At 51.8% G+C, this 15,462-nt stretch overlaps 1 pseudogene; it reads right to left on the reverse strand.

Annotated features, from left to right (window-relative positions):
- Positions 1-3,504: 3,504 nt before the first annotated feature.
- LOC120871410 lies at positions 3,505-5,204 on the reverse strand (annotated as a pseudogene).
- Between the last annotated feature and the right edge of the window lie 10,258 nt (positions 5,205-15,462).

Genomic DNA, 15,462 nt, shown 5'->3' on the forward strand with positions numbered 1-15,462 from the left:
GAACCCCCTAGTTTTTGTCAGGTTTTTACCTCAGAACCCCCTAGTTTCTGTGAGATTTTCCCTCAGAACCCCCTAGTTTCTGTGAGATTTTCCCTCAGAACCCCCTAGTTTCTGTGAGATTTTCCCTCAGAACCCTCTTGTTTCTGTCAGATTTTACCCCAGAAGCCCCTAGTTTATGTCAGATTTTGCCACAGAATCCCCTAGTTTCTGCCAGATTTTACCTCAGAAGACTCTCAGTTCAGTTCAGTCACTGAGTCATGTCCGACTCTTTGCGACCCCATGAATCACAGCACGCCAGGCCTCCCTGTCCATCACCAACTCCCAGAGTTCACTCAAACTCACGTTCATCGACTCGGTGGTGCCATCCAACCATCTCATCCTTTTTCATCCCCTTTTCCTCCTGCCCCCAATCCCTTCCAGCATCAGAGTCTTTTCCAATGAGTCAACTCTTCGCACGAGGTGGACAAAGTACTGGAGTTTCAGCTTTAGCATCATTCCTTCCAAAGAAATCCCAGGGCTGATCTCCTTCAGAATGGACTGGTTGGGTCTCTTTGCAGTCCAAGGGACTCTCAAGAGTCTTCTCCAACACCACAGTTCAAAAGCATCAATTCTTTGGCGCTCAGCCTTCTTCACAGTCCAGCTCTCACATCCATACATGACCACTGGAAAAAACATAGCCTTGACTCAGTTCAATTCAGTTCAGTTCAGTCGCTCAGTCGTGACTGACTCTTTTCGACCCCATGAATCGCAGCACGCCAGGCCTCTCTGTTCATCACCAACTCCCGGAGTTCACTCAGACTCATGTCCATCGAGTCCATGATGCCATCCAGCCATCTCATCCTCGGTCGTCCCCTTCTCCTCCTGCCCCCAATCCCTCCCAGCGTCAGAGTCTTTTGCAATGAGTCAACACTTCGCATGAGGTGGCCAAAGTACTGGAGTTTCAGCTTTAGCATCATTCCTTCCAAAGATATCCCAGGGTTGATCTCCTTCAGAATGGACTGGTTGGATCTCCTTGCAGTCCAAGGGACTCTCAAGAGTCTTCTCCAACATCACAGTTCAAAAGCATCAATTCTTCGGCACTCAGCCTTCTTCACAGTCCACTCTCACATCCATACATGACCACAGGAAAAACCATAGTCTTGACTAGACGGACCTTTGTTGGCAAAGTAGACGAACCTTTACTGGCAAAGCAATGTCTCTGCTTTTGAATACGCTATCTAGGTTGGTCATAACTTTTCTTCCAAGGAGTAAGCATCTTTTAATTTCATGGCTGCAGTCACCATCTGCAGTGATTTTGGAGCCCCCAAAATAGTCTGACACTGTTTCCACATCTATTTCCCATGAAGTGATGGCACCAGATGCCATGATCTTCGTTTTCTAAATGTTGAGCTTTAAGCCAACTTTTCACTCTCCACTTTCACTTTCATCAAGAAGTTTTTTACTTCCTCTTCACTTTCTGCCATAAGGGTGGTGTCATCTGCATACCTGAGGTGATTGATATTTCCTCCAGCATTCTTGATTCCTGCTTGTGCTTCTCCCAGCCCAGTGTTTTCTCATGATGTACTCTGCATAGAAGTTAAATAAGCAGGGTGACAATATACAGCCTTGACGTACTCCTTTTCCTATTTGGAACCAGTCTGTTGTTCCATAGTTTCTGTTAAATTTTACCTCAGTATCCCTTAGTTTCTGTCAAATTTCACCTCAGAACTGCCTCGTTTCTGTCAGATTTTACCACAGAACCCTTTTATTTCTGTCAGATTTTTACCACACAGCCCCCTAATTTCTGTCAGATTTTACCTCAGAACCCCCTAGCTTCTTTCAGATTTTTTTTCACCTCAGAGGCTCATAATTTCTATCAGTTTTTACCTCAGGAAACCCTAGTTTCTCTCAGGTTCCACCTTGGAACCCCCTAGTTTCTGCCAGATTTGATCTCAGTGATACCTAGTTTCTGTCTGACTTTTCCTCAGACCACCACGCCCCTCGAGTTTCTGTCAGATTTAAATTCAGAACCCCTTAGTTTCTGTCGGATTTTACCTCTGAACACCCTGGTTTTTGTCACATTTCACCTCAGTAATCCCTAGTTTCCTAAGGCCCACTTGACTTCACATTCCAAGATCTGGCTCGAGGTGAATCGTCATACCATTGTGGTTATCTGGATCATGAAGATCTTTTCTGCACAGTTCTTCTGTGTATTCTTGCCAGCTCTTCTTAATGTCTTCTACTTCTGTTAGGTCCATACAATTTCTGTCCTTTATTGTGCCCATGTTTGGATGAAATGTTCCCTTGGTATCTCTGATTTTCTTGAAGAGATCTCTAGTCTTTCCCATTCTATTGTTTTCCTCTATTTCTTTACATTGATCACCGAAGAAGGCTTTCTCATCTCTCCTTGCTATTCTTTGGAACTCTGCATTCAAATGGGTATATCTTTCCTTTTCTGCTTTACCTCTTGCTTCTCCTCTTTTCACAGCTATTTGTAAGGCCTCCTCAGACAACCGTTTGCCTTTTTGCATTACTTTTTCTTGGGGATGATCTTGAGCCCTGCCTCCTGTACAAGGTCACAAACCTCCATCCATAGTTCTTCAGGCAGTCTGTCTATCAGATCTAATCCCGTGAATCTATTTGTCACTTCCACTGTATAATCATAAGGGATTTGATTTAGGTCATAACTGAATGGTCTAGTGGTTTTCCCTACTTTCTTCCATTTAAGTCTGAATTTGGCAATAAGGAGTTCATGATGTGAGCCACAGTCAGCTTCTGGTCTTGTTTTTGCTGACTGTATAGAGCTTCTCCATCTTTAGCTGTAAAGAATATTGGTATTGACCATCTGGTGATGGCCCTGTGGAAAGGTTTCTCTTGTGTTGTTGAAAGGGGGTGTTTGCTATGACCAGTGCATTCTCTTGGCAAAATTCGATTAGGCTTTGCCCTGCTTCATTCTGAACTCCAAGGCCAAATTTGCCTGTTACTTCAGGTATTTCTTGACTTCCTGCTTTTGCATTTCAGTCCCCTATATTGAAAAGGACATTTTTTCTGGGTGTTAGTTCTAGAAGGTCTTCTAGGTCTTCATAGAACAGTTCAACTTCAGCTTCTTCAGCATTACTGGTCAGGGCATAGACTTGGATTACTGTGATATTGAATGGTTTGCCTTGGAAATGAACAGAGACCATTCTATCTGATTTCAAACAACATTGATTATATTCTTACTAAAATTAAAAGAAAATCTGGCACCATGAGCAGGAGGAACAACAAATGATTTGGCAGTCACGCCAGCTAAGGCAGCTGACACTGCAAATCACCCAAGTGCATCTCCACAGCAGTCATCCATCTTGAAGGACTGGAAGCAACTTAGGGCCTAAACCTCATTTCAGTGTCTTTATTCTTGGAATTCGTAGATCATCAATGAAATATTTAAGAAAGTCCTTTCCCCACCTCTCCAGGAATGCTTCTTGTATCACTGGAAATCCTTATAGGAGTTGAATCACAGACTCTGGATTTATCTAAGCAAATCTATTTAACTGGAAATTGGACTTCATCTTCAATAAATCGAACAATTCTGGGCATTAATAGGTAGTTCCTTAAATGTCCTTGCACTTCATATCTGTGTGTTCCATTCTGGAGGGTCTTATATTTAAGTCCATTTATTAAGAGTTCTTGGTTTACTGGGAAATGAGTTATAATCTCACCATCTAACTTGTATGCAACTTCAACTCTGATTTCCATAAATATGTCCAAAATATCAAAATTTTTACTACCAATGCAGTAAATCCATTAATCATATGAGCATATTTAATCAAAACAAGGTCCAACCAGACACATGTTCTTTCCCTTCCTGTAGTTACACCAAACTCTCTACCCCTTGTTTGTAATAATTCTCCAATTTCATTGTCTTGCTCTGTAGGGAAGGGACCAATCCCAACTCTAGTTGTATAAGCTTTCACAACTCCATACACTTCTCTACATTTTAAGGGGGCATACCCAAGCCAGTACAAACACCTCCAACTGTACAGCTCAAAGAGGTTACAAAAGGATGGCTTTCAAAATCAATATCCAGCAGGGCTGCAATTGCACCTTCACCAAGATTTTCTGCGATGGTCTTTCTTTGAAAGCCTCATATAGGAAATAAACTCCATATATCTCGCAGTTGGTGTCACCCTTTGCATATAACCCTTGAGTTTTTGGAATTCATCTTCAATGTCTATTTCCGAAGTGGGGTATATAGATTTGTAGTGGTTAGCCAGAACTTGCAACCTCTCAGAAAAGCCATCAAAGTCAGAAACAAGATCACATATCCTAAGTCCACTCTGGTCCTCTTGGGAAGAATAAACAGGGAGAATGCCCTTTTTGTGGTACCCCAACTTTTTCCTGCTCGTTCTCCTCTCTGTTGTTCCTGGATACCATCAACTGTTTGATGAAAATCAAGCACAATATGAACTCTGTCAGGTATGAGAAGCCTTTGACCAGCCTTCCAGACCTTTCCCTTTTGGAACATTTTTTTTCTGCTTCTTCACACAATCCAGGTAGACGAATTACCACATCATTTCCAATGAATGCAGTAACCTTCAGGCTCCACTGGGAGCCTGAGTTGTTCACTGGGTAAAAGACGAAAGTCAGCCTCCACAGAATCCGCAACTGTTGAGGCCAGCGTTACTTCCTCCCTGGCAGGGGCACAGCGTGCTGGCGTCCTGTGCCAGCAGATCAGCACCTTCCCCTTGCCTTCGTGGTCCCACTGCCCGCCAAGCGCCAGGGTCGCCAGGTTCCCCGCAGGCTGGTCCCTGGGGCGGCCTCTGTGGCCTTGGACAAGGCGGATGCTCCCAGGTTGGTCTCGGCAAACGCCCAGGCTCCGGAGACATGAGAAGAGCCCGAACGGGTCGGGGGCAACTGGGACCGTGTGAACTGGATTGCTCTGTAAATTTACATTTGAGAGTTTTCGTATAAAATATAACATATATTCAAAACAATAACATTTGGTAACACTATCAATGTCTTCACCTGATATTGGGATTTTTCTACTTTTCTAATTCTTCATTTTGTCGAGAGGACTTGGATCACTGTTTACGATGGTGGTCTGAAATGTCCCCTTCTGCTGGTTTGGTGGTCAGGTTGTTTTTTACACTTGATTGGTTGATCGATGGCTGTGCGGGGTCTTCACTGCTCCTGGGCTGTCTGGTTGTGGGGGGTGGGGCGGGGGACAGCGTGGCCTTCTTCATCTCGGTGCACTGGCTTCTCATTGGTGTGGATTCTCTTGTTGCAGAGCACCAGCTCCGGGGGATGGAGCTTCAGCAGTTCGGCTTTCCTGCTGAGTTGCGCTGCAGAATGTGGGAGCTTCCTGGCTTTGGCACTGCGACCATGTCCCCTCCATCGACAGGCAGATCCCTAAACACAGGAAAACAAGGGAAGTCCAATAAATTTCCCTCTATGTGGTTTATTTATGGGTTGTATGTAAAACACTTCAACTGCTTTCTCAGAGAAACACAAATTTTACATCTTTTTCAATGCTTAAAAAAATACAAATCCAATGTATGGGAAGCGTATAACTCCTGAAGTTTGTTAGATATTTACACTAAATAAGGATACGTTATGTCTTTTGTGAAGTAATTTCATGACAAAATATTCTGTTTCTTCTAAGCATCTTCATCTGTTTACTTATTTTCTCTACTAGAACAAATGTTGTTCCTTGTTAGAGAACTTTGAATTTCATTCCCTTTTTCAGCAAAACTTTTCCACATGTTAGCAGCAGGGGGCGTTGTGGGTCTGCCTTGGGGTCCTTGCACAGCTGCTCAAGGGCTGGGGTTGAGGTCTGTGCTCCTTGGGCGGGGTGGGGCTCAGCAGTGTGTCCTCTCTGTCTGCAGAGTCCCCTGAGCAGGGATGTGTGTGGTCTCAGCAGGGGCTTCCTCCAGGTGTTCCCAAGAGGGAAGCCCCTCCCTCCCCTACAGTCTGGCACAGCTCCAGCACCAGGGTTCACGGAGGGGCTGTGCGGGCCCTGGGTGGACCCCCATTAGCATGGCAGCCCCTCCTCTGGCAGAGGCTGGGGGAGAAAATTAGACCTGGGGTAGCCGAGGCCACTAGGGGACCAGGGTCCTGTGAGCACCGTGGCCTGGACTCCTCTCCCACTGGTGCTCCTCTCTCTCTGCTCTGCTCAGGTAGGGACGGGCCCGGGCACCAGGGCTCAGTTCCCAGCCTCATCAGCCCCGGGGGCGCAGACTCTGGGACTCTTTCCTGCAGCTCCTGCCCCGTCTCCCCTGTGTCTGTGTCTGCAGGTTCCCTCTCCCAGCCTGTGCTGATCCTGTCTGGATCTCTGGGAGCACCAGCCAGACTCTCCTGCACCCTGAGCAGGGGCTACAGCATTGGCAGCTTGCCTTTAACCTGGTACCAGCAGAGGCCAGGGAGTCCTCCCCAGTAACTCCTGTCCTACAACTCAGACTCCCAAAAGCTCCAGGGCTCCAGGGTCCCCAGCCACTTCTCTGGATCCAAAGACGCCTCAGCCAACGTGGGGCGCCTGCTCATCTCTGGGCTGCAGCCGGAGGACGAGGCTGACTATTACTGGGATGTCGGCTCCCACAGTGGCTCAGATGATGAGGGAGTGAGACAAAAACCCCTGGGCCTCGGGCTTTGGCTCTGAGCCTGGTTTCAGCGAGAAGTTTCCATAGAGGGATTTCCAAGGAAGGCTTCTCTGCACAGAGATCTCTGTGAAGGGAGGGAGGAGACACACAGGATCGTGCTGAGACCCGAGACAGCACAGGCATCCCAGGAAGCCACATATCTGACTACAGAGCCCACCTGCCCCTCCCGCAACATCTGGATTAAATTCCCCAGAGCAGGTGCTGTGTTGTCGGGAGCTGCATTAGGCATTACTGACAAAATGGAGGCACGGCCCCAACTCCCTCTCCTTGTCCCGCAGGCATGGACCCGGGATGAAGGAGTTAGGCCTTGTGATTCTGACTTGTTTTTTCCTCTCCTCGGCTGAGTTGACTGAAAGGAATATTAAGGTGCTTATTGTTTTTGAGAGGAGCATGAGAAGGCACAAAGCCTTCTGCAGCTGTGCTCAGAGAATAATTCATAAGGTTAATCATTGACATTTTTTCAAGGACTTTACAAAAGAGTGTTCCAGGGTGAGCACGTAGGTCGCCACTTGAGACCATGGGAGGGACTGCTATCTGAAGCCTATTTGTGAGGAAGGTGTTTATGGCTAAGGAGTTTGCTTAATTTAGGGCTTAGGAATAATTAAAATAGTTAGAAGCTAAAGATTTAAGGAATGTTGTAATGTTAGCATATTCTACTATAGCTTATAGAGATTAGGAACTTTAGAAATACCAATAGCTAGAAGCCCTGTTTAAGAAATAGTGAGCTTAGGATACTGGGGGCAAACAGGACTTAAAAAGATAAGAAATAAACTGAGGAATGTGGTATGCAGCCCAGACATTAGCATGAGTTACAATGTATTCACAAGGACACATGAGAGGTAGATAAGAGAATTGCTGAGGCAGGAACTCCTTTTGAGGGGCAACAGTGATTTATGAAGACAACAAATCTGGGTCAGTGAGAACTGAAAATGTCAAACCGACATCTGACCTAATGCTTTTGTAAAAGTATAAAAGAGAATCTTAAGCTTGAAATAAATAAGCAGTCCAAGAAAATTGAGAGGCTGCGTCGTTTCTCGCCGACACCCCTCATCTCTTCAGGATGAGTCCCTGGCTGCTGGAGCCGGACTCCGGCACTGTGTCTTCAGCAGAAATGCCCCAGCGCAGCCCTGCTCCTCCCATCTCCATCCTCTCGTCCCAGAGTGTGGGTCCCGGGCTGCAGGGACCGGTCCACAGCTCAGATGCTGACAGGAGCCCTGGCTCCGGCACCCTGCTCCCTCCTCATTTCTGCAGTGCTGCTAACAGGTCAGCATTTTCTAAAACTCGTGGTCCCCCAGGCTGCTAGTAACTGGATAGAGAAGATATGGGATTTCCTGCTCGGCTCAGGGCTGCTGAGGAGGACGGACAGCACCGCACGGACCGGCCTCAGGGCTCCCTGAGAAGACAGAGAGTGTTCTTAAGACAGGCTCAGGTTTGGGAAAGGCTGGATTATTGGGACAAGAGAGACAGACTTAGGAGAAGGCAATGGCAACCCACCCCAGTATTGTTGCCTAGAGAATCCCGTGGACAGAGGAGCCTGTCCATGGGGTCACAGAGAGTCGGGCATGACTGAAGTGACTCGGCATGCGTGCGTGCATGCACTGGAGAAGGAAATGGCAGCCCACTCCAGCATTCTTGCCTGGAGAGTGCCAGGGATGGAGGAGCCTTGTGGGCTGCGGTCTGTGGGGTCGCACAGAGTCAGACATGACTGAGCGACTTAGCAGCAGCAGAGGAAGCCTTGCAAACTCCTCCTTCAGCCTCAGACACTCCAGGGAGGAGATGGAGGACCGAGGTCACCAAGGTCACAGGAGCACATTTGCTGAAAGACATTGCCCCATCTCTCAGGGGCTCTTGCCCGAGCTGTCCCTGCCCTGTGTGAGGTCCAGCATCTGCCTCCTTCAAGAACCCCCACCCCAGGGGACCTCTGGTGACCTTAGCAGGGAGAGGACGAAGTGATTTGCATGAGGCCCCTCCTCCTCCTGAGAGGCTGAAGGCATGAAAAGGCCCAGGACCCCACCTGCAGCCCAGGAGGCTGAGGGGGCCACATCCTGGGAGTGTCCCCACCATGACCTGGATGGTTCTTCTGCTTGGGCTCCTCACTTACGGCTCAGGTCAGGGGCTGGGATTCTGCATCTTGGGGGCACCTCCAAGCAGGGTCTGAGGGCCCTGTCTCCATAACAACCACTGTCTCTCTTTTGTTGCTCTTAGGGGTGGATGCTCGGACTGTGGTCCAGGAGCCAGCACTGTCCGTGTCTCCAGGATGGATGGTCACCCTCACCTGTGGACTGAGCTCTGGGTCAGTCACTACCAGCAACTACCCCAGCTGGTTCCAGCAGACCCCAGGCCAGGCTCCCCGACTGCTTCTCTACAGCACAAGCAGCTGATATTCTGGGGTCCCTGCTCGCTTCTCTGGCTCCATCTCTGGAAACAAAGCTGCCCTTCACCATCACCAGGGCCCTGCCCGAGGATGAAGCCGACTATTACTGTGATCTGGGAACCAGTAGTTACAATGCCGCAGTGATGTAAGCCCATGGGGGAAGTGCTACCAAAACCTGCCCTTGTGCTCAGAGGGCTCAGCGCTTAGTGGCAGGAGAGGCAGGGAGGCGGTGAGACAGGTCAGGGTTCCCACGGGGGGGAGGCTCTGGGCCCATCTCCTGTCCGGTCATTCGTGGCCGCGTGTCTCCTCCCAGCTCTCCCCGGGTGCGTCCATCTCTCCAGGGGGACCCCTCTCTGCCCATGTTGTTGGGAAGGAGGCTTGGCTCCACAGGGAGCCTCGGACCACCCCCCACTGCCATTAGGCCTCTTGTCATTCAAATCACACTAAGAGATGCACAGCATCATGGACTTGACCTTGGAGACAAATTAATATTCCATTTACCCGAAGGGGCACCACCTGTGGAGTTTTCTAGAGTGCAGTTTCCCACTGGAGCTTCTGAATCACAGCCTTTTGTTGGTGGCAGGAATCTGCGGTTAACAGGAAACTGCCCTCTCTCCCCAAATATTTAGGAACATCAAATTTCCAGATGTATCACTTTGTCTGTTATCGGGAAATAACCCCTGAGAATTGACTTACGAGTCAGTCCAGGCATGTTAATTCCCCATAACACGTTCACTCCCAGGTCACGGCCAAAATCCAAAACCCCAGAAACACAGTTCACATCTGAGGCCATGGGGAAAACTGTGTCTGTATTTAAACAGAAGACTGGAAGTTGGGAGGAATTTCCGCAAACCTGTGCTGTCTAAGGACACACCTCGAGGCTCATGGGAGGACTTAGGCTCCTGGAAGAACCTTACTCAGAACTGGCTCCCAGAATCCCCACACTCTCGGTGACTCCCTGGGGGCCCGGGATGCCGGGTCATGGCTGGGCTCCTCAGCAGGTGGACTGCCCCCAGGCCCCGCCCCGTAAACAGTGCGCGGGGAGATGGAGCAGCAAGAAGGGCAGACTGAGTGAGTGGGAAAGCAGGCTCGTGTGCGCCCCCGTCTCCTCTGCTGGTGACTGTGGGGCCAGGAAGGCCTGGGCCTGAGCCCACCGGGGTCGTCAGTGCTGACTGTGAGATGGGGGCCGGTGGTTGGCCCTGCGATCAGCCCCTCCCTCCCTGGTGTCCCAAGTCCTCAGAGTCCAGGGAGCTGAGCATCACGCTCTGCAGCACCGCAGCCCCCTCAGCCTGGCCAACAAGGAGTGGTCTCAAACCCCTGGGTGGAAGGAGCTGCCGACAGGAGTTGCCCCAGGTGCCCAGGTCAGCGTCAGACACAGAGCAGTGGGGTCAGGGCACTCGGTTGCTGGGTCAGTGGGCAGAGGATACACACCCCTCACTGATGGGCTCTTAGTTGGAAAATGAAGGGGCAGCTCCTTCCTTCCTCACATTTTCCCACCGTGGACATTCCCCGAGTGCGTCACCAGGAGGCGCTGTGCACCCTCCTGGAACTGGCGGAACCTGAGCACACCAGATGGTCCCCGGGCTCAGTGGACTGAGTTGGAGGTCTCAGCAGGTGCTTCCTCTCAGGAGACAGACTTAGAGCCCCAACCCCTCAAGCTCTGGGAGTGAAGCTTCAAACAGGACAGAGGACGCAGAATTAGAGGACATCCTGTTCAGAGTCATCAGACTTTACCCGCTTCCCCAGGAGCAGAGAGGGGAGGAGCCCCCAGAGCCGAGCCCCCTGCACCCCTCAGCTCCCCCCTGCCTCCCTCAGCTCCGCCCTGCACCCCTCAGCTCCCCCCTGCCTCCCTCAGCTCCCCCCTGCCTCCTCTTTCTTCTCAACTCTTTCCTAAGGGCCCCTCCCCTCCTCTTATGATTCATGACTTTCCTGCCGAATCCCGGGCTCCTCTTTATTCCTCAGCCCCCATATGAAATGGCCTCCGTCATGAGCAAGGTCAGTCTGTCAGAAGATCATAGCCTTCTGTGCTCTGTGCCTGCACGAGAGACACCCAGCATGGGTCCCGGGGTCCGGTGTGTGGAAAGACACACAGACAGCAAAGATCCAGGCATTTAGGGGTCCAGGGTCACACCCCAGGCCTCTCCCACACCCTCCCTCCCTCCAGAGGGAAGAGCCCGGTCCTCCTCAGGGCTGAGGGGACACACAGAGGAAGGAGGACACTCCCCACCGACAGGGAACCCTCGGAGGAGGGACCTCTGTCCTGCACAGCGGGGGACGGGACTCCCTGGGATGTCACTGCCCTGACCTGATCCTGAGCTGAGAGGAGTTTGGGGCCTAGATGCCTTCTCACTCCCGACCCCTGAGCACACAGGGCGCCATAACAGACTCTCCCGAAGGGTCTGAGGGGAGCTCCCAGGAAGCCCTGGGGCACAGGGGACAGAAGTGGAGTTTTTCCCTAAGGAGGGGGCAGTGCGCTGAACAGGGGGCAGCAGCTGTCCCTGAGGGCACAGGTCACCAGGCCACAGGACGAGGGTCTGGGCCTGGACCCCGGGGGTGCGTGAGGACCGTTCCTGAGGGTTGGTGGGTTGTGAGAGCCGGGCGCAGTCTCCTGTGACCTCCCACCCCCAAGGCCCACGCCACCCTGCGCCTGATCACACACTGGCCTCCCTCAGGCCCAGGAAGCTGCCCCAGGTCCCAGAGGGGATCAGAGCCCTGTGGGGGCGGGGCGGGGAGGACGGTCATTTGCATGAGAGGCCCCGCCCCCTCTCAGGGTATGAAGAGGGGAAGGAGCCGTGTGGGGACGCTCTGCTCAGCTCTGGGGCCACAGACGGCAGGACGCCCTGACCGTGTCCACCATGGCCTGGTCCCCTCTGCTCCTCACCCTGGGCGCTCTCTGCACAGGTGACTGGATGTGGGGACAGGGAAAGGGCCCTGGGAAGACTCACGGGCCCTGCTCCCTGCTCTCGTGCCTGGACCCCTGAGTCACCATCTCTGTCTCTCCCCCTTCCAGGATCCTGGGCCCAGGCTGTGCTGACTCAGCCGTCCTCTGTGTCTGTGGGCTGGTACCAACAGCTCCCTCCCAGGAACGGCCCCCAGAACCCTCATCTATGGTAGTAGCAATCGACCCTTGGGAATCCCAGAGTGATTCTTTGGCTCCAAGTCTGGAAATTCGGCCTCCATGACCATCGCTTCACTCCAGGCTGAGGACGAGGCTGGTTATTACTGTTTATCATGGGATGACAGCTTGAATGGTCCCACGGTGCTCCAGGCCAGGGGGGAAGTGAGACAAAAGCCTGCTTTCCCCACAGCCCTGGGGGTCCCGAGGCAGAGCCATCCTCTGGCAGGGCAACTGCCTCTGTTTTTGTTTAACCTAAAAGTAAGGTCTAGACCCACACCAGGGGACTTTGTTGGGACAATGTGTCCTCCTCTCAAAATCTGCCCCCAAAGCCGGTCCTTGGTGGCAGATGCTCTCAGCCTGGGTGACATCCCGGGTGCTGGCGAGGCTGCCGTGGGGACACGGTGCATGAGGCTGAGGCTGATACCTGTCACGGCTGCTGTCACAGCACACAGATGGGGGGGGTGGCCAGCCAACAGACAGTGTCTTCAGGGCCGCGCAGGCTGAGGCCCGAGGTCCAGGTGAGGCAGGTCTGGTTCCCCCTGAGGCCTCTGCTTGGCTTGCAGACACCTGTGTCCTGACTGTCCTCACCCAGGCTTTTCTCCGTGTGATGTCCTGGGGGTTCCCCTGTTCTTACAGGGGCACCAGCTCTGTGTCTTAGGGCACCTTCCTATGACCTCAGTCACCCCAAATCCCGCCTTCATTGTCTTACCTGAAAGCCAGTCACTCAAGAATGAGGGTTTCGACACAGTGTTTGAGGGACAAAGTTCAGTCCACATCAGTGGGTCTGTGCAGCAACAGGGAGACGAGTCCAGCACTTGGGGCTCACACAGCGCTGCCTACTGTCTCCACGAGAGCAGGCTGGGTCCCTCTGGCACCGCTGGGTGCTAGGCAGGGGATTAAACACAATAATGTAGTCAACATTGCTGTGATTGGATTTGAGGATGTAGAAACACAGGTACCTTCACAGAGACTAAAATAAGAAGCAAAAAACTAAAAGGATTTCAGTGACTTCCTTGGTGGTTCCGAGGTGAAAAATTGGCCTCCAAATGCAGGGGAGACATGTTTGATTCCTGCTCCAGAAGGATCCCACATGCCTGGGGCAACAAATCCTAAGCCACAGTGACTGAAGCGTGCTTGCCACAGAGACCAGACGCCTTAACAAGCGAAGCCACTGCAAGGAGAAGCCCTTGCCCCATAAATAGAGAGTAGCCCTCACTCTCTGCAAATAGAGACCAGCCACAGGCACCAACAAAGATACACCGCAGCCAAAATAAATACTATTTTTAAAAAGTGCTTTCAGAGTTTCAGCAAGGTGATGTTATTTTCCCTAGCCTTTCCTCTCTGCTCTCTTTGGAAGAGCTGAGTCCTAAGCTCAGAGGGCCCACCTCTCTGACCTAGAATGGCCGTTCACCAGGGTCACCCGCCTCCCCTTCTCGGGACTGTGGCACGTGCCCTGACGCCCTGCCCCGGATGCTTCCTGTCTCTGCAGGGAGATGCCTGACTCCTCCTCACATTCCAACCGAGCAAGCTTTCTTCAGGCCTCTTTGAGCCTGACCCTGACCACGGCACAAGCAGCACGTGAGGCAGGTCTCCAGGCGTGCACCCTGCTGCTCCCCGTCAGTCCCCGGTCACACACACGCGCAGGGTCTGCACAGCAGGCGGGGCTGGACCGTTAACGCAGATGCACACAGCGGAGTACGGTCGGTTTCCATGGAGATGAGAGTCCCAGTGTGAGGGCATCCCTGTGCCCAGGGAGGACCTACCAAGGCCCCTCAGCCCTCTCTCCCGGGGGTGCCATCCTCAATGCCTGCTGAACAAGGGGCCACTCTGCATGGGGGCTGGGACATCCCAGGAGCTGGAGGAGGTGCCTGTGGCCAGCAGGGGGCGCAGTGCGGAGTCCCACAGGGGGTTCTGGGCCAGACAACAGGGCAAACACTGGGCGCTGGGGAAACTGTCCTCTCTTATGGGGACCCTCGGAATTGTGAGGCCCGTCCACTGGAGCTCCTGGTCCGTCCCCACGCAGCTCGGATTCGGGTCCCTCATCCGGGTCCACGTGGGGTGGTGGTGGAGTCTGGGTCAGGGAGGGGCTGCTGGAAGGCAAGGAGTCGGAAGGTGTCTCCAAGGAGGAGGCGGCTCCTGGGAGAGTCTGTACAGAGGAGAAGACCCGGCTGTGGGCAGCGGCCCCGCGGGCTGACGTGTGTGGGGTGAGGTATGTGAAGCGCGTATCAGCATATTACAGATGTGTGTGGTGGTTTCTATTTTGGATGGTAAATTTATTGCCTCATATCCTAATAAAAAGACAAGGTTTCTGTTTGAGAAAGGGCATGTAGTAATAGTATCAATTTACTTATCTGGTATAGGAATTTCTGTATTGATTTTTTAAGAATAATTAGATGACTGATCAGTGATAGTTGTTTGTCAATTTTCATCTTAAGTTTAATTTATTAGGTGCATGTATAAGTGGTTTAATTGTTTTACCAAAGAACTAGGAAAATTTACATTTTCTTCATGTTTTGTAATAATACACAAGGCAGATCTACTGGAACCACGTGACCACTGCTGGTTTTTGCAGATATTCTCGAAAGTGTATACGTCATGTCTTTCTGAAAGAGATTCGGTAAAAACATTTTTCATTGCTGCAAGCGGGCTGTCATAGTTGTGGCAAGAAGGGGCTTCTCTCCTTGTGGGGCACGGGCTCTGGGATGCAGGCTCAGTAGTTGTGGCTGCAGGGCTTAGGTGCTCTGTGGCATGTGGAATCCTCCCTGTCCAGGGCTTGAACCTCTGTCCCCTACATTGGCAAGCGGATTCTTAACCACCGAACCAACAGAGAAGTGCAAGAAATGTGTTTACTCTGGAAAGCAGTTTAGTCTGTTTACATATTTTCTCTAATAGAGCCAGGATTGTAACTTGCCAAAAAGCATGAATTTTATCTCTTGTTTTCTATGTTTTTCCATTTATAATTTTCCACATGTCACCTACAGGGGCCGCTGTAGGGCTGCCCTGGGGACCCTGCACTGGCGTCAGGGAGCATCACTCACTAGAGCAGCTGGGCTGGGGGCGGGGCCCGAGCTCCTGGGGGGACTCAGCCTTGCGTCCTCTCTGGCTGCAGAGTCCCCTGAGCAGGGACCTGTGTGGTCTCAGCAGGTGCTTCCTCCCACTGGGTCCCAAGGAGGAAGCCCCTTCCACCTTTGAGTCTGAGCTGTGAGCTGAGACCCAGCACCAGGGTTCAGGGAGGGGCTGGGCAGGCCCTGGGTGGACCCTTATTTGCACCTCAGCCCCTCCTCTGGCAGAGGCATGGGCAGAAAAGGAGGCCTGGGGCAGCCCAGCCCACTGTGGGGAATAGGGTCCTGTGA

Source organism: Oryx dammah, unplaced genomic scaffold (assembly GCF_014754425.2).
Source record: "Oryx dammah isolate SB20612 unplaced genomic scaffold, SCBI_Odam_1.1 HiC_scaffold_12, whole genome shotgun sequence".
Lineage (NCBI taxonomy): Eukaryota > Metazoa > Chordata > Mammalia > Artiodactyla > Bovidae > Oryx > Oryx dammah.